Source organism: Pleurodeles waltl, chromosome 5 (assembly GCF_031143425.1).
Source record: "Pleurodeles waltl isolate 20211129_DDA chromosome 5, aPleWal1.hap1.20221129, whole genome shotgun sequence".
Lineage (NCBI taxonomy): Eukaryota > Metazoa > Chordata > Amphibia > Caudata > Salamandridae > Pleurodeles > Pleurodeles waltl.
The window spans coordinates 158917987-158936467 of record NC_090444.1 but is presented as its reverse complement, the minus strand read 5'-3'; the positions used below and the strand labels follow the sequence as shown (position 1 = coordinate 158936467).

General features: G+C 44.9%; 1 protein-coding gene across 1 annotated transcript in view; it reads left to right on the top strand.

Annotated features, from left to right (window-relative positions):
- Positions 1–16065: 16065 nt before the first annotated feature.
- Positions 16066–18481, top strand: part of BROX (BRO1 domain and CAAX motif containing) — a 193596-nt gene continuing 191180 nt past the window's right edge. Inside the window, exon 1 of the mRNA XM_069233848.1 lies at positions 16066–16385. The gene's annotated coding sequence lies outside the window, so the exon portion shown is untranslated. The remainder of the gene's footprint in view (positions 16386–18481) is intronic.

The following is an 18481-nucleotide window of genomic DNA, read 5'->3' as shown; positions in this document are numbered from 1 at the left end:
TTCCCAGCCATTGGAGCAAAAGGGCGAGATAAGAGGATTTTGTCTGATTTTTCTAGCAAACGGCTCAATATACAGATTAAACAATACAGGCGACAGGGGGCAACCCTGCCTAGTACCTCTTGAGATTGTAATGGGGTCCGTAAGTTTCCCATTCACCAGAATCTTAGCACGAGGTGATGTATAGATCCGGTCAATAACCCCACAAAACTTAGATCCTAAGTTGGCCCGCCTCAAGACCGATTTCAAAAAGTTCCAATTTACTTGGTCAAAGGCCTTCATTGCATCTAAGATAATAATTGCCAATGGCGACCCAAACGTTGTAGCCATATCTATTGCCCCGATCAGTTCAAAAGTTAATTCATGCAGATATCTGCCTCTAGAAAAGCCTTTTTGATCCGGGTGCACTAAATTATTCGCTATCTTACTCAGTCTATCCGCTAGAATCTTAGCTAGCAATTTATAATCGCTGTTCAGCAATGATATAGGCCTGCAAGAAGCACATTTCGCTGGATTTTTATCCGGTTTCAAAATTAAAGAGATCACCGCCTCCTTCCACGAAAGAGGAATGTCATTACCACATTCCAGAATCCCCCCAAACAACTCAGTCAGTACTGGGATAATTGAGTCCCCTAATACCTTATAAACTTCCACTGGGATACCATCCGGGCCTGGCGCCGTCCCCGATTTACTACTAATCAAGGTTCTCCTAATTTCCTCAGCCGTTATTGGAGCATTCAATGCTTCCCTCTCCTGCAACGATAAACCTAAAGATATATCAGCCCCCATCCAATCCGTTACCATACCTTCATCCACCTCTAACCCCTCCGAATATAGTTGTGCAAAAAAGTTTCGAAAAGCCGATTCTATTGCTGCCTCATCCGTACTTTTTTCTCCTGAATGCTCCATTTCAACCTCCTTGATGTAGTTCCTGACACGATCTGTTTTGCCTTTCCAGGCTAACAATTTCCCCGCATTTCCCCATGTTCAAAATGAGCCAATTTGCTTGCCTCCCATTTCCTTTGAATTCTTCCCTGTAGTATCTTCTCCAACTGGCTTCTCAACCCATCCAAGCTGTCCCTCAAAGCCTCGGTCTCCCCTGCTTCTATTATTTCGACTATATGTTTTCGCATTTCCTGCTCTAGCGCATTAATCTCGTCTCTCTGCTGTTTATGTTTCTGGATGGAACTACTCCTTATCTCCCCGCGAATAACTGCTTTAAACGTATCCCATACTACTGATAAAGGTGCGGAGCCCAAATTTACACTAAAAAAAAATTCGGATTCCTTACGCAGCTTTAACAACACCTCCTGATCTAATAACAAGGACCGATCAATCGTCCACCGATTACTGAAACTTGTCTGCCGAAAAATCATTTTTAACACCACCGCTGAGTGATCTGATAAATGCGAGGGCAGATACGCTATATTCTTCACCTCCTCTCTCAGACGTGTATCTAATAAAAAATAATCTATTCTAGAGGCATGTCTATATTTCTTATTAAAAAAAGAAAAATCCCTGCTATTCCCCACCCTTTGTCTCCAGATATCGCATAGGCCAAATTCCTTCATCATCCTCCTTAAATATTGTTGCGACTTAGGCGTGCCTCGTGATTTGCAGTTATGCCTATCCAGCTCATTGTCTAACACCACATTGAAATCACCCATCAAAATAACCGGGTCCGAAAATTCAAGAAGCTGGGAAAAGAGATGCTTTAAAGATTCTATATCGTCGCAGTTGGGGCCATAGTATCCTGCTAAAACCAGATTACGACCCCCAAATTGTATTTTGACTATCACCCATCACCCATCGCCCTGCTATATCTGATCTAGATTCCAAAATTGCCATACCCCCCTGCTGTGAATATTTAACTAAGATTGCCACCCCTTTATTATGATAGTTGTGTTCTGTACATGAAAATGTTTGAACCCATCTCAGCTTTTGTATTATATTAATGCACTCCGCCTTTGTTAAATGCGTTTCCTGCAAAACTAAAAATTGCGCCGTAGAATCCTGCAGATACTGTAATATTCGTTCCCTTCTTCCTCGCACCCTCAAGCCATTAACATTCCATGAAAGGATTTGCAGTGATATATTCTGCACCCCCTGCCTTCTCTCCCTACTAGCTATTAATCAATCTTAGGTAACAGATGACTGGGTTGAAAGAGGCACTACTTTTGACTTTTTTCCCACTCTCCCTCCCCAACCCTAAACCTACCTCCCTCTCCCCGTCCCCTTCCCCCCCCTACCCCACCCGTGGAGAACCCCCCCCCCCGACTAAGGACCATAATGATCCAAATTTTAGAGCGCCCCGTGTTCCTGGGAGAATTTCAACATTAAACATTAAACGCAACCTAATTCGGTGGACTGCCCTTTTTTTACCACTACCAATAACTCATCAGCCTCACTTATATCTCTGATATTGTACATTTTGTTATTGTACATGACCCTGAGGAAGGCTGGAAATTTCAACTGGGCCGAGACCCCCAGAGATTTGAAAATCTCCAAACGTTTCCCCAGTTCCCACTGCCTATCCATAGTAACCCTGGATAGATCAGACCTAATCTCAAAAACAATATCATTCACTCTTAAAGACTTTTGTTTCAATGCTCTAGATAAAATCTTTTCTTTCATCTGGTATGACAAAAAGTTTATCAAAATTTTCCGAGGTCTACTGCTGTTCATTCGCAGCTTAAAGGGGTCTCGATGGATTCTCTGAATTTCCTTCCCGATTTCCTCCTCAGTCTCCTCCAGATCCACCGCTGACTTGATTAGTGATACTACAAAGGCCTTAAGATCATTCCCTTCTATACCTTCAGGCACTTTCAAAAGTTTTAAATTATTTCTTCTTGAATAATTTTCCAGCTGCTCAACCCTGTTTTTTAAGGCCTGTTCGCTCCCCTTCAGTGTATCGATCTCACCCTTATGCTGTGCCAATTCCTCCTTCATACCCCGCTTCTTCCAGGGCCTGTGTTCTTTCCATTACGCCATCAATTGTCTTTTCTAAATTAGCACAAACCTCTCTTATCTCCCCTTGATTTACCTCTGAGTTCGCAAAACCTTTTTTTACATCCTCAGAAATAGACAAAATTAACGCCTCCAACGAAGAACTCAGTGAAGGAGAGATAACAGAAGCGGTTTGAGGGGGTTCCACAGCTACCGACTTAGTCGCGGAGACTTGAACCTCTGCGGGCATAGCGTCTGGGATCTGAACTTGCACTGGGGCCGTCTGTTCTTCTCCTGGCAGGGGCGGGGGGGGCCTCGCCCACCCCCTGCCCTCACTGGCACCATTATCCGACTGCCTGGCGGTAACCTCCATTGCCACTCTGGCCTGCCCAGGGGTTAGCTTAATTACCTCTGGTCTCACTTTAAAAAAAGACCTTAGGGAGGGCGTTAACTTATCTCTCCCCTTAAGCTTGCTTTCCCCCACCTTCCTCACCGCAATCCTTCCTCCTTCCCCAGCTTTAGATTTCGGATTTTTTTTGGCTGACCCCCCCTTGTCTCCCTTCTCCTCGACACTCGCAGCCAAATTGTCCCGAAGCCACTGATCAGTCCCCTCCACTGTTGTTAAGAAAAGCGGGGGGGAAGGGAAATCACCCCCACACTGCATCACCGTTTTTCTCCTAGCTCCCTTCTCCAAATTTTCTTTAGATTGTACTCCTTGCCGCAACTTCTCGGCTGCTGCTCCACCCGTTCCGCTGCTGCAGCTGCTGCTGCCGCTATTCCCCCGAAGGGGAATTCGCGCCACGCCTTTCCGAGCCCGGCGCAGCTCCAGCGCGGCCCGGCCCGGCGCCACCAGACAGCCCCCGCTGCCCTCCAGTCTGCCTCAGACTCCAAACATTGCGGCGCGCACATCCGTGTGCCTACAGCCGCAATCCGCTCGGCAGCCGCGTCCTGCCGCGCCCCCCAGGAACCGGAACCGGAAGCGCCCTAGCGCGCTACGGGAACTCCGCAGCCCGCCATGTTCTCCTCCCCTTTGGATTTTTTCGATATTGGAACTTTAATGACTGGTTTCTCTTATATGTTATGCCTTGCATTTCTTCATAGGATTTGGACATCTCAAGTGAGTTTACATGCAATGTTTTGTTTTCGATTGTTCAATTTTTTCTTGATTTCGATTTTTTCCTTCGTTGAATATATGATCTCATTTTCGTAGGTTCGGAGATGACAACAACCTGAGTGCGCTGAACTTTCCCTTCACAGTGAAGTCGGTGAAGTCGGGAGGCGGCTAAGGATATTTATATCACCGTCGGAACTGCTGTTGATTGGACTTTGGTCATCATGGGAACGTTGTCCCATGGGAAATATAGTTTTCTGTTTGTTTGATCTTTGAACTTGCTGCATTTAATAAAAATTGAAGAAAGACGTGCATAATCCTCGCCTCCGTGTCCTTAACAGAATTGAAACTTTCCTTCACGATAGCTAGGAAATTTCTCATTATAAAGAAACCTAAGATATAGAAAAGTTTGTATGTGAATGATAGTAATTATTTTCTATATATTTATTTGCTTTTTTTTTTCGAAGGAATGGGGAAAAGGGGTGTATGTTTTCTGTTAGGGTTTTAAGTTGTATTTTTATTTTAAAGGAAGGGGATGAGTAGTAATTAGTATTTATTGTTTGTGTTTCCACTAAGTACAGTTGTAGAATGCATAGGATGTTATGTGTTCTGGTATTTATGTGATGTAATAGAATGCAGTGGGACAGTAGCAGATGGTGCATAGCAGAGGACAAGCTGTGCAAATCCTTGTATGGAGATTCATACATTAAAATACATTTGGATTATTCATCTGCATGATCGTCTTCACTACAGGGTGTTTATCTAAAGTGCTCCAATACCTTTGAGTCGTGTTTGCGCTATACAAAAACTGCTGAAAAGTGCACAAAAAGGTTAAAAAAAAATCTTAACATAAGGAATGTTGATCTATAATAATCTGTGCTCACAACAGAGTTTACCTGACAATTGCCTTTACTTAGTTTACTAATCGTTAATATTTAAAAATTATCTCTTTTAATATAGTACTTCTTAGTGCCGTGCTATGATGCAATATATTGATGTCAAAGCTTCCACATGCTAAAACCATCAACTTTTTGAATTCTGAAGGGACGTTATCATATTTTACGTAATGTTTGGTCTATGATGAGAAATTTCCTAGCTAACGTAAAGGAAAGTTTCATTTCTATTAAGGACACGGAGGCGAGGATTATGCAGTTTCTTTCTTCACTCTTTATTAAAACAGCAGGTTCAAAGTTCAACAAAAACATAAGAACCACAAATCCCATGAGTCCGTAGTCATGGCAACCATAGTCCAATGAACACTGATAATGCTGACAGTATAAATGCCCAAAGTAACGTCACTCTCCCTCAACTTCACTGCAAAGGGACATCTGTACATCAAGTGGCCCCTGTCTCTGGTCCTATGAAAGATTATAAAACATTAGACCACCACAAAACAGGAATCCTAAGGACTTAAAATTTGAATTCAGATAAGAAAACATGTTGTAGCCATCAGAAAAAAATAATCTGTAGACATATACAATACATTAATTGAAAAACCAAGTGCAAGGTCCATACACCTGAGGTATAGAAAATGCAATGTAGATTGTAGGAGGCTGTCCTGGCTTATAGTGGGTATCTTGTGGTACTTCCACCTTGTGCCAGGTCCAGTTATCCCTTATTAGTAGAATAGAGGTGTTTCTAGCAACTTAGGCTGTTAGAGGTAGCTATGGCAAAGCAGCTTAGGCTGAACTAGGAGACATGCAAAGCTCCTACTACACCACTTATATCATATAGCACAATATCATAAGAAAACACAATACTCAGAGTTACTAAAAATAAAGGTACTTTATTTTAGTGACAATATGCCAAAAGTATCTCAGAGAATACCCTCACTTAGGAGGTAAGTAATATACACAAATTATATGTACACAAACCAGAATCACGTAAGTAACAGTAAGAAAAGTAGTGCAAACAATGTAGAATCACAATAGGATGCAATAGGTAGACATAGGCCTAGGGGCAACACAAACCATATACTCCAAAAGTGGAATGCGAGTCACAAATGGACCCCAGGCCTATGGGAGGTTGTAGAGGGTCGCTGGGACTGTGAGAAAACAGTAAAGGTGTCCAAAATATCCCACCCCAAGACCCTGAAAAGTAGAAGTAAAATTACCCTACTACCCCAGAAAGACACTATAGTCGAGATAGGGGATTCTGCAAGAACCACAACTGCTACCAAAGCACTGAAGACGGATTCCTGGACCTGAGGACCTGTAAAGGAAGGAGACCAAGTTCAAGAGTCACGCAAGTGTCCGGGGGGGCAGGAGCCCACTAAACCCCGGATGAAGGTGCAAAAAGGCTGCCTCCGGGTGGAAGAAGCCGAAGATTCTGCAACAACGGAAGGTGCCAGGTACTTCTCCTTTGGTTAGAAGATGTCCCACGGCATGCTGGAGCATGCAGGAGTGTTTCTACGCAGAAATACCGCAAACAAGCTTTGCTAGCTGCAAGAGTTACGGTTGAGGATTTTGGGTGCTGCTGGGGACCAGGAAGGACCAGGATGTCGCCCCTTGGAGGAGGAGACAGGGGGGGGCGCTCAGCAACTCAGAGAGCCCCCGCAGAAGTAGGCAGCACCCACAGAAGTACCGGAACAGGCACTTAGAAGATGTGAGGACAGCGGTCGACTCAGAGCCACAAAGGAGGGTCCCACGACAATGGAGTCCAACTCAGCGAGTTGGGCAATGCAGGACAGAGTGCTGGGGACCCAGGCTAGGCTGTGCACAAAGGAATCCTTGGAAAAGTGCACAGAAGCTGGAGCAGCTGCAGATCACGCAGTACACAGGATTACTGTCTGGGGTAGGAAGGCAAGAACTTAACTCCACCAAATTTGGACAGAAGGGACACTGGACTGTGGGAGATACGTGGACCCTGGCTACTGAGATAGGATGCTTGGCTACTGAGAGAGGTAAGCACCTATCAGGAGGGGTCTCTGATGTCACCTGCTGGCACTGGCTACTCAGAGCTGTCCATTGTGCCCCAACACCTCTGAATCCAAGATGGCAGAGGTCTGGCACACACTGGAGGAGCTCTGGGCACCTCCCCTGGGAGGTGCTGGTCAGGGGAGTGGTCACTCCCCTTTCCTTTGACCAGTTTCGCGCCAGAGCAGGACTGGGGGATCCCTGACCCGGTATAGACTGGCTTATGCAGAGATGGGCACCATCTGTGCCCATCAAAGCATTTCCAGAGGCTGGGGGAGGCTACTCCTCCCCAGCCCTTCACACCTATTTCCAAAGGGAGAGGCTGTAACACACTCTCTCAGAGGAAATTCTTTGTTCTGCCTTCCTGGGACCAGGCTGACCAGGCCCCAGGGGGGCAGAAACCTGTCTGAGGGGTTGGCAGCAGCAGTAGTGGAGACCCCGGAAAGCAAGTTTGGCAGTACCCGGGTGCTACTCCGCCGTGACTGATATCTGGTGCACCAGGCAAAAGTGCCAAAAATCCTTCGCCAAGTCGGGCAGGGCCCTTGACCGAGTGCCCTCAAGGCGGTTGATGTACTACACCGCTGACACGTTGTCCACCCAAAGGAGCACAACACAAGAGACCTTGTCCCGAGTCAGGGACTTGATCGCAAATGAATCCACTAGGAGTTCCAAGCAATTGATATGCATGCTGAGTTCCTGAGGGGTCCACCGTCCCCCGAAGGATAAATCCCCGCAGCGGGCTCCCCAGCCATGAAGACTGGCATCCGACTCTATGACTAGGTTGGGGGAGGTACCAAAGATGGCCCTGCCATTCCATGACTCCATGTGGTCCATCCACCACTGTAACTCCATCCCGGCCTCCAGGTTGAGCAAGATCATTTCGGAGTAGGAGAGACCCCGGGGAAGGTGATGAGCCTTGAGGCGCTGGAGAGCCCTGTAATGAAGTGGGCTTGGAAAAATGGCCTTAAGCGATGAGGAAAGTAATCCCACTACTCTGGCCAGTTGACGAAGTGAAATCCTGTCCCGTCTCAAAACTATCCTCAGCTCCTTCTTGATTTTCGCAATCTTCTGGAGTGGAAGACTCAGGGAGGCTGCCTGGGAATCTGTGAGAAAACCCAGAAAGACCATGGACTGCGAGGGAACCAGCTCGGACTTCTGGTGGTTGATCACAAACCCCAGATCCTGCAATAACGCAATAGTCATGTTCACGTTGGATACGAGTTGGAATTCGGACTGGTCCATCAAAAGGATATCGTCCAGGTAAATGATGAGGCGAATCCCCCGAGAACGGAGGAATTCCACCACCGGTTTGAGGAGCTTGGTAAAGCACCAAGGGGCTCACGATAGTCCGAACGGGAGAGAGGTGAACTCGAACATCTGACCTTTCCACAGAAATTGCAGGAACCTGCGGTGAGGGGGAAAGATGGGAACCGTGAGGTACGTGTCCTTGAGATCCAGACGGACCATCCAATCTCCCCGTAGTAAGATATCCCTCAGCAGATGTATGCCCTCCATTTTGAAGTGTCGATATACCACCCAATTGTTGAAGGAGCGAAGATTGATCACCAGACGAAAACCTTTGTCTTTCTTTTTGACCAGGAAAAGATTGCTGACAAAGCCTCTTGGGTGGAGAGATGCAGGACATATAGCGCCTATAGCTCTTGGACCTCCGTGTCTATGAGGATGGAGTCTGATGCCGAGAAGACTATAGGCCTGGGAAGAACCTCCTGAACCAGAGTCCCCCAGAACTCTATGTGGAAGCCTGACACCGTCTGCAAGACCCATGCATCTGAGGTTAGACGTTCCCAATTTCGTCTGAATAAACGCAGTGGCCCCCGCCCCCCCAGTTCTTAAGGGAAAGAAGGGGTAATCCTTACCTGAAGCTCCTCCTGGGGCGTTGGCTGCTACTCTGGCTCCTCTACTCGATCTGCCTTTTCCCTTGCCCCTGTTGGGGAAGAAGGTTCCCTGGCGACCGTCTCGCAGTCAGTTTGTCGGTAAGAGCCAGGGCCTTGTTGGAATTGACAGCCGGAAGAGCGACCCTTTCCTCGCCGAGTCCCACCAAAAACCTTTCCGGGAAAAATATTTTTTATTGATGATTGGGCCTTAATAAAGGGCCGAAAAAGTGGCCACGAATTTGCTGAGCTCCTTGACAAAAGGGTCTCCAAACAAATTACCCTGTGCCACCGCCTCTGCCTCTGAAGATGATAACTCCCCTAACTTGGGGTCTATCTTAATAAGCAGGGAACTGCGCCTCTCGGCTGAGATGGCACAGTTGGCATTGCCGAGAAGACATAACGCCCTCTGGGCTCATCCCGCCACGACATCCATTTGGAGAGGTGTATTTGACAGTTTGGCACGTTCTGCCAATTGAATAATTTGGGTTAAGGGCTCTACGACGTCCAGGAGCTTATCCTGACACGCCCGCCAAGACTTGTCTATCCCTTTCTTAGGGTCCTTAATGTACTTTGCGAAGAAAGTACACATTTTTGGGTCGATATCAGGGGTGGCCGCCACCTTGTCGGGAAGAGTAGGTCTAGGACTTTCGGCCCTCAGATGTGCCCGCACCTCTTTGTCAAGAGGTTGGAGAATTTTACTCGCCACATACTCCGCCACCTTCTGATCCGGGTGTCATTCAGACGAGCAGGGATGATAGATTCCCTCGGTTCGAACATGTCCGAATCCGACTCTCCCGGGTCCTGCGAATCCGGAAGGGAAGCGCCAGGATGCCAAGGACGACCCGTTTCCACCTCCTCAACCGAGGAAGAGCCTCCCGCAGAATCTCCAACCATGCCCAAAGATGAACCCATAGTTAGGACCAATTTGTGGTGAAACTTGTCACCAGTAACACCGGGTATGAAGCCCTCCCTGGAGGGTAAATGCAGCTGCGCGCGCGCACACTTACTGGGGAGCGCGGCAAAAGGCTTGACGTCCCCAAGGTGCCCTGCTGCACGCTTGTGCGATTTCTTGGGGGAGGCCTCACGGGCAACCCCAGTAACCCCAAGCATGCCCGGCCCTTTAGAGACCTGTTCAGCAAGCTGCGCCATGCTCTCCTTAATAGGAGCAAAAGCCTGAGCGATGGCCTGCGACAGGAAGGCATCCACCCCAGGGGGAAGGACACGGTGCGAAGGGCCCTCGCCAGGGAACATGAGGGAAAAGAAGTCTTGCTCCTGGGTGGGTCCTTGTAAGGACAGGAGAAAAACGCCCCAAAAAACTCCAGGGGTAGCCCCTCCCCACACTCCTGTCAACTATTGAGCCTATCTAGGCCCACAAGCCTGAAAGAAAAAACGGACGCACTTGCGCGTGTGCCCGAGGCTTGTAAGAGCGCACTTCCCGCTCTGGGTGCAGCCAACCGCAATGCAGTATCAAGTGGGGGATTGGAGGGGCGGACTGGAGCCAAACTCCTAAAACGCCCCTAGCGTGTTAGGAAATGCAACACCAAGCACAAATTGACTCGCGCATTGCGAACACAGAGAAATCTGTGACACAGGCCTGACGCGTCACTGAATGAAAATGCGCTTGGGCTGTCAAAACCTACCGGGCGTGTAGCAACAGCATTGTGTTGTAATGTTATTGTAGAGCGCGCTCGGGAGGGGCGCGTGAGCTCTGGAGGAGCGCGAGCTCATGACGGTTCCGATGCCGGGTTGCCACGGAGACGAGTCCGTGTTGCAGTGGCAGTTACGGGGAGCCGGCAAGAGGGAAGCGCTGATCCTTGTCATTGAAATAAACTCTACATCTATCAACTTTGGCTTAACTTGGTTATATTACTACATTTTGGCGACGAGTTGCTGGCTCTGGAAATCAGTGGCAAGGCATCAGCAGATGTGAACTACGCGTGTTGTAGCTCTTTGACGGCGTTGCTCTCATTTTAAAGGTAACGAAGGCTGTGTTCATTACCTGTGCAGGTTGCTGAAGATATCTTGACTGCCTCGAACGAGAACTAATTTTAGAGGGAAGTACCCAGTGAAGAATTTATCTAGTGAAAGGATTAAAGGATTATAAAAGGAAAATCCAGAGAGATATTAGATGAAAGTAATAAGGAGGAGATTTGAAAGTCTTGAATGCGATTAAAGGTACAAACTGTACATTGATCTAAGAAATATGGATATGCCAACAATCACAGCACCTCCTCCATTCTTGTCAATACCAGGGCGGCCAGCAATAGAGTGGGAGGAATGGCTGGACATTTTTGATAATTACTTAGAAGCCTTGGATGGACAAAGATTCCGCCCTAGTAGGAAAAAAGCTATTTTATTAAATGCTTTAGGAAAAGAAGGTCAACACATTTATAAATACCTGCCAGATTTACAACTTCAGGGTGACGAAGTAGAAGTGGATGTGTACGCAGATGCCAGGAAAAAATTAGATTTAAGATTTGCTAAGGCTCAAAATGTTGTGATGAGGCGACACAAATTTTATACTCAACCTCAAAGAGATGGAGAATCGATAGATGATTTTATATCTAGGTTGAGAGAGTTAGCGGTCAAGTGTCAATTTGGTCAGATGGAGGATGAAATGATTCGTGATCAATTGATCGTCCAATGTAAAAGCAGGAAGATACAAGAGAGGTTATGGGCAGCAAGGAATCCTACTTTGAAGGATGCAGTTGACTTGGCCAAAGTTGTGGAAGAATCGGAATATTGTATGAGAGCAATGGAGAAACAGGAGACAAAGGATGAGGTAGCAGCTATAAGCAAGCGACAGGACAGTTTTTCAAGCAAAGTCAGAATTGGCAACAGTAAACCTATAAGAGAAGCAGAGAGTAAAAGATGTAACAAATGTGGAAGTTTCAATCACACGTCGGAAGCAAAGTTTTGTTTTGCTATTGGGAAGGAGTGTAGGAAGTGCGGGCTCAGGGGTCACTTTGCAAGAATGTGTCAGGGTTTGAGGAGAAATAAGAACGTGGCAACACTCTTGCAAGAAGAGGTGGATGATAGCCTGTGTGAGACAAATATAAGTTCAGACAGGATATTGGCTGTTGGGGATGAAGGATGGAAAAAACAAAGACCCAAGGCACAATTTGTGATTCGAGGAAAACCAGTTGAGTTGATGGTGGATTCCGGATCCTTATATACCATTATTCCAAGAAGTTTGTTCACTTCTGAATGGCCACAAGTAAGATTATTGCCTAGAGATATAAGTCCTGGAGGATATCAAGGCGAGAAGATAGATCTTATTGGTTATATGATGGCTGATATCAAATTTGGAGGAAGAAGCACTAAAGGAAAAGTGTATGTAGCTGAATCGGGTCCACCAATCCTGGGATGGATTCATCAATATGATCTTCATATCATCATCAATCCTCGAGCTAAAACACAAATATTGGTTGTAGAGGAAGTAACATTACAAGATATTCTCAGAGAGGCGAATGATGTTTTTCGAGAGGAAATGGGGCAACTAAAGGGGTATTGTCACAAAATTAACCTCAAAGACGGTGCAATTCCTGTACGACATAAAGTCAGGAGAATACCAATATTGGCTAGAGGACAGGTCAAAGACTTGATAAGAGAAATGCTGTTTTATGGAGTCATTGAGCCTGTTGAGGCATCAAATTGGGTATCTCCAGTTGTGATAACGAGGAAGTCTGATGGAAAGCTTCGTTTTTGTGTTGATTTGAGAAGCTTGAATCAGAATGTGGTGATGGACAGTTTTCCTCTACCTAACATCAATGAACTTGTTTTGATGCTGAAAGGGGGAAAGTTTTTTTCAAAATTAGACTTGAAGCATGCTTATCATCAAGTAAAATTACATCCTGAGTCAAAAATCTTGACAACATTTATCACAATGGAGGGCACGTTTCAGTTTACCAGAATGCCTTTTGGTTTGTGCTCAGCCGCAAGTGTCTTTCAGAGAGTGATGAATGACTTACTCAAAGAAATTCCGAATGTCATATACTTTCAGGATGACATACTAATTTTTGGAGATACAGTGGAAAATCATAATTTGACTTTGAGACTGGTTCTAGATAAAATTTTAAAATCAGGCTTAACACTGAGAAAAGAGAAGTGCATATTTTTAGCCAAGGAAGTGGAATATCTGGGTCACACATTGTCGCAAGATGGAGTGAAGCCAAAGAGAGATTTATTGAGAGCCATCAAATTGGCACCATGTCCTGTGAATAAAGACCAGTTGAAATCGTTTTTGGGATTAGTAGAGTACTACTCCAAGTTCGTGGAGAATTTTGCTTCGAAGACGGAGGATCTTAAAAAATTACTGAGAAAAGGTGTGGTTTTTGATTGGGGCACAGCACAAGAACGGTGTTTTGAATCAATCAAGAAGGAAATTTGTGAAGCTGACATTCTGGTGCCTTTTGATGGGGAAAAAGAATCGATTATTACAGTAGATGCTAGCGCCACAGGTATTGGTGCAATTTTATCACAAAAACAGGGTTCAAAGGAAAGTACAATTGCGTTTGCATCACGTTCTTTGACACCGACAGAGCGCAACTACTCGGTAATAGAGAAGGAGGCATTAGCTGCGACTTGGAGCATGGAACATTTCAGAATGTACATTTGGGGAAAACGATTCAAGTTGCGAATCGATCACAAACCTCTGGTGAAGGTGTTGACCCCAGGTGGAGCTGAAAAAGTTTCTTCTAGACTGATAAGACTGGCTGCGAGGTCTCAGGAGTACAATTATACTGTAGAGTATATACCAGGATGGAGAAATGTACAAGCTGACTGTCTTTCACGCCTATCACAAGACTGGGAAATGTTGGATGAAGAGTATGGTAGTATTCAAGCGTGTGAGGATCTAGTTGCAAGTGTCGGAGATGTAGTGCAATGGTCATTGGGAGCATTAAGTAAAGAGGAATGGTGTCAGGCTATGGCATGTGATGAGGAGATGAGGGAAGTGATCAATATGATTGTGAGTGGTAGACGTAGAGAGAGTACACTGCCAAAAAACTTATGGACGTATGGTAAGATATTAAATGAACTCTCATGTGTGGGTGAACATATTGTTGTTCGTGGCGAAAAGTTTGTTCCTCCTGTAAGTGTGAGGAGGAAATTTTTTGATATTGCACATGAGGGACATTTAGGGCAAACGTTGATGAAGAGGAGACTCAGAGAAAATTTTTGGTGGCCAGGGATGGATGATGACATTGTACACTGGGTGGAGAGATGTGATGTGTGTGTACGCAGTGAAAAGAGTCTGAAAGTAGGCAAACAATCCTTGATGGGTCACATTGAGGATCCTGGTCAAGCATGGCATACGGTATGTGGAGACTTCATTGGTCCTTTAGGTGGAGTAAAACACACGTCTAGGTTTGCATTTGTTTTGATTGATGTTCATTCGAAATGGATTATAGTGAAATTTATGTCAGAGATAACCACAGCATCTACAGTAAGAGTTTTGTCTGAAATATTTAAGGAAGAAGGATGCCCGGTATGTTTGGTGACGGATAATGGTACGCAACTTACTTCTCATGAAATGAGAGAGTTTTTATTATTGATGGGTGTTAAACATTCAAGAACTGCATTATATAATCCGCAAGAAAATGGAATGGTGGAAAGAGCCAACAGGATGGTTAAGGGGGCTATACAACAAGCACTGGCTAGTGGCATGGATGTAGAAGGTATGGTTGCGGATGTAGTGTGGGCATATTGCACCACTGTTAATGGTGTTACTGGATGTTCACCGTTTTTTATGATGCGGGGTAGAAGGTCGAATTCTAAATTGACTCCGTTTTGGTTGAGAGAACTTGCTAGCAATAATACAGGAATATTTGAGAGTGAGAATAAATGTGAGAATTCTGCAGATGGTAAAAAAAATAAGAGCAAAATTTGGCCGGGTGATTGGGTGAAGGTCAAGTCTGGGAGAATTGTTAGAGGGTTGAATAAATTCCAAGGGCCATTTCAAGTCAAGGAAGTTCATCCTTTGTATGTGATTTTGAGCAATGGTGAGAGATGGAATCTCAGGAGAGTGGCAAAGTGTAATTATACAAAAAATATGAGTGCAGAAGATAAGATTGGTGAGGGATGCAGTGGATGTATGTTCGATGATTTTGTAATGAAACCTGTTGCACAGTATTCAAGTGGTACAAGTGATGTGCTGCCTGGTTGTATGGAGGATGGTGGGATGAGACAACAAGAGTTTAGTGAATTCAGGAATGAAGTTGTGAGGGAGAGACCACATAGAGTTAAGAAAGCACCAGCGTATTTGGCTGATTATATAAAGTAAAAAAAATAAAAATATTCTATTTTATTTTCAAGTATGGTTAAGGTAGTATCTGTGTTTCAGTGAGTTACTGTTTATGTTGTTAATTCATCAAGTTTTAATATTCAATATTGTATAAATTCAGCTTAAACAATGAAAGGAAGAAGATATGTTGTTATGTTATTGTAGAGCGCGCGCGCTCGGGAGGGGCGCGTGAGCTCTGGAGGAGCGCGAGCTCATGACGGTTCCGATGCCGGGTTGCCATGGAGACGAGTCCGTGTTGCAGTGGCAGTTACGGGGAGCCGGCAAGAGGGAAGCGCTGATCCTTGTCATTGAAATAAACTCTACATCTATCAACTTTGGCTTAACTTGGTTATATTACTACACATTGCTACAACAATGATATCACCAGATACGTTATCAAGAAGCGAACGCTAGCAAACTTCAAATACACACAATCAAGTATGTCAGCAAAAAAGGCTTGGAGGCAGAAAGGCACTTATCTGTCACTGGAGCAGTGAAGAAAGAGGGAGTGTGACTGTCACTTTTGGCATTTATACTGTGGGCATTATCGGTGTTCATTGGACTATGGTTGCCATGACTACGGACTCATTGGATTTGTGGTTCTTATGTTTTTGTTGAACTGTGAACCTGCTGTTTTAATAAAGAGTGAAGAAAGAACTGCATAATCCTCGCCTCAGGTCTTCATTGAATTTAAATAGCAGACATTTTCAGGATTAGGCTCGGGCCGGGCTCTAAAATCCGAGCTGGTAAAGTTCCGTTCATGCGATGCTATGATACACTGTTTTCTCCAGTATTCAAGTACAGGCAAAGGCTTGTCATCCCGAGGGAACACCATTCCAAGATGGCCACCTTATTGTTGTCCAAAAAGACGGGGTGCACAGTTAGCTTGGATTCTGCTGTCCTTCTTCTATTTTTGCTGTTAATAATGGGAAGCGCTAGTTTGGCAAATAGTTCGGACCTCCGTTGCGGGGAGCCGTAGGAATGTGGTTAAAGCCCAGGTGTGGGCGGTAACCTGTTGTCCCACCAGAGGTAGGCGGGGCGTCCAAGCCCATAGAGTGACGTCACACCAGCTCTCCCCGGAACCTTCAGAACCCAGGAAGTGCAAGTTTGCCAACAGCACTGCCCCAGAACATCACGGGATACAGCAGCGAGATCCGAGGACTAGGCTGCGGTTCTCGTCGCAAGGCACCTCACTTCAATAGCACAGTCAAAGGAAGAGGATACCCACGCTCCCTCTTGTGAGTAAAATTATGGAGATTTCAGTTTCGTTTCCACAGCTAAGGTATCCGTTTCGTGAACGTATCTTTATTTTCTGTTACCACCCCTTGTCAGTTATATACACTATCTGATGCGAAAATGTTATTTAATTGATGTTCCGAGCAAGGGTTGCGAATGGGCATTAATTATTTAGAGGTATACCGTTATATCACAGTGTGGCTTCTTTACATCAGACATATTTTCGAACATCACTGCTTTGAAAATGCCATATGAATACATGCAGGATTTGGTCTTACATTGACGTTGTGATTTTTTTGAAACACAATGAGTTGGAGTTGAAGTTCACCCCCTGTGAATTGACAGCTTTCATATATTTAAGACCGAGTTTTATTTTAGTGTCGAAGTCACCTGCCCAAAGTTTCTCACCTCTCCTGTTTGTCATTCATAGCTGCCGCTTGGCACTGTGCCATGTTTCTGATCTCTTTGTTCGGCACGGGACTTGCAGTACTTTCTGTCGCGTATAGTTTAGCATTTCTCATTCATATTCTCAAATACCCAAATTGTTGACTATTCAACTAGCACAGGTTATACATGCTTGATATGCTTCTGAGCCGCGTGATAGTTGTAGTGTTGGTCCGATATGTGCGTATCTTCTGTGTTATGCAATAATAGTTATTACATGGTGTATTTTTATTGTGAGTGTTCCACATCATGTAATACAATGAGTATATTTTCATACATGCAATTGGACGTGTGCCAGGGAAACAGTAGCACCTTTGTCCAGGACTTCAGCAAAACTGGCCGTACAAAATTGTGTGCACGGAGGTTTGATTTCACAGTCTGGTAAACAGCGCACCTGTTATGTTTATATGTAAGTATAGAATTATTGTTATGCGAGTTAGAACTATTGTATTAGCGCGTGGTTGTTGCGTGTCGGCATTCTGATTCAGGGGAGGTTGGAGATCGGAGTCGGCGAGATACACGCAGCAACCACAACAGTTTTGTCAAGCCTTTATTAATTTGTATCTTAAAATGCCTATACACACTTTAGGAGCGAAATAATTATTGAGTTCCTTCAACACATTCTCAAATACTTTGGTGTCCCCACTGCCACCAATCTTTGTCATAGATTCATATACTTTTAGTCCTTCAGGTCCCACAGAATGTAGACAAATCTTTTTCTTCCTCTCCGAACTCATTTTTCCTTCCTCGTCGATAGTCTCCAAGAAATTTAGAAAGTACGATTTCCATTCTGTCCATTTCATACATGGACTCGCTCCTGCTGGCCAAAAAGCTTGTGGGGGTTGAAGGGAAAATTGTTGTGTGGCCATCTGAAAATATTATTATGCAAAAGCTGTGTACAAAGGAATTTATTCAATGACGAATACGTAGTACTGTATGAAAATGTCACAAATAATGAATTTTTCTTTCATTCAGTTCCCAAACCTGTAAAACACCAGTATACCAATAATCTGTAAATTGTGGGTGAATAACTGTCCTAGTTCCTCTGCTCTGTATCAGGTGACACGCTCTTTCCTCTGCACTGCTTCTAAAAAGAAAAAGAAAAAAAAAGTTCCGTTAACCTCTTAGCTGCTGGAACTTTCCCTCCCCCTCCCCCACCCCAGTGCTGAGCCCTTTTTTGGCTATTTGGGGTGGTTTGCGCTTAGGCCTTCATAACTTTTTGTCCACATAAGCTATCCACGCCAAATTTGCGTCCTTTTTTTCCAACATCCTAGGGATTCTAATGGTACCCAGAGTTTGTGGTTTCCCCTGGAGGAGACCAAGAAATTAGCCAAAATACAGTGAAAATTTCATTTTTTCCCAAAAAATGGGAAAAAAGGGCTGCCGAAGAAGGCTTTTGTTTTTTTCCCTGAAAATGCCATTAACAAAGGGTTTCTGGTGCTGAAATCACCATCTTCCCACCTTTCAGGAACGGGCAGAGTTGAATCAGAAAACCACTTTTTTCAACACAAATTTGGCACTTTACTGGGACATACCCCATTTTTACTACTTTTGGTGCTTTCAGCCTCCTTCCAGTTAGTGACAGGAATGGGTTTGAAACCAATGCTGGATCCCGGAAAGCTAAACATTTCTGAAAACTAGACAAAATTCTGAA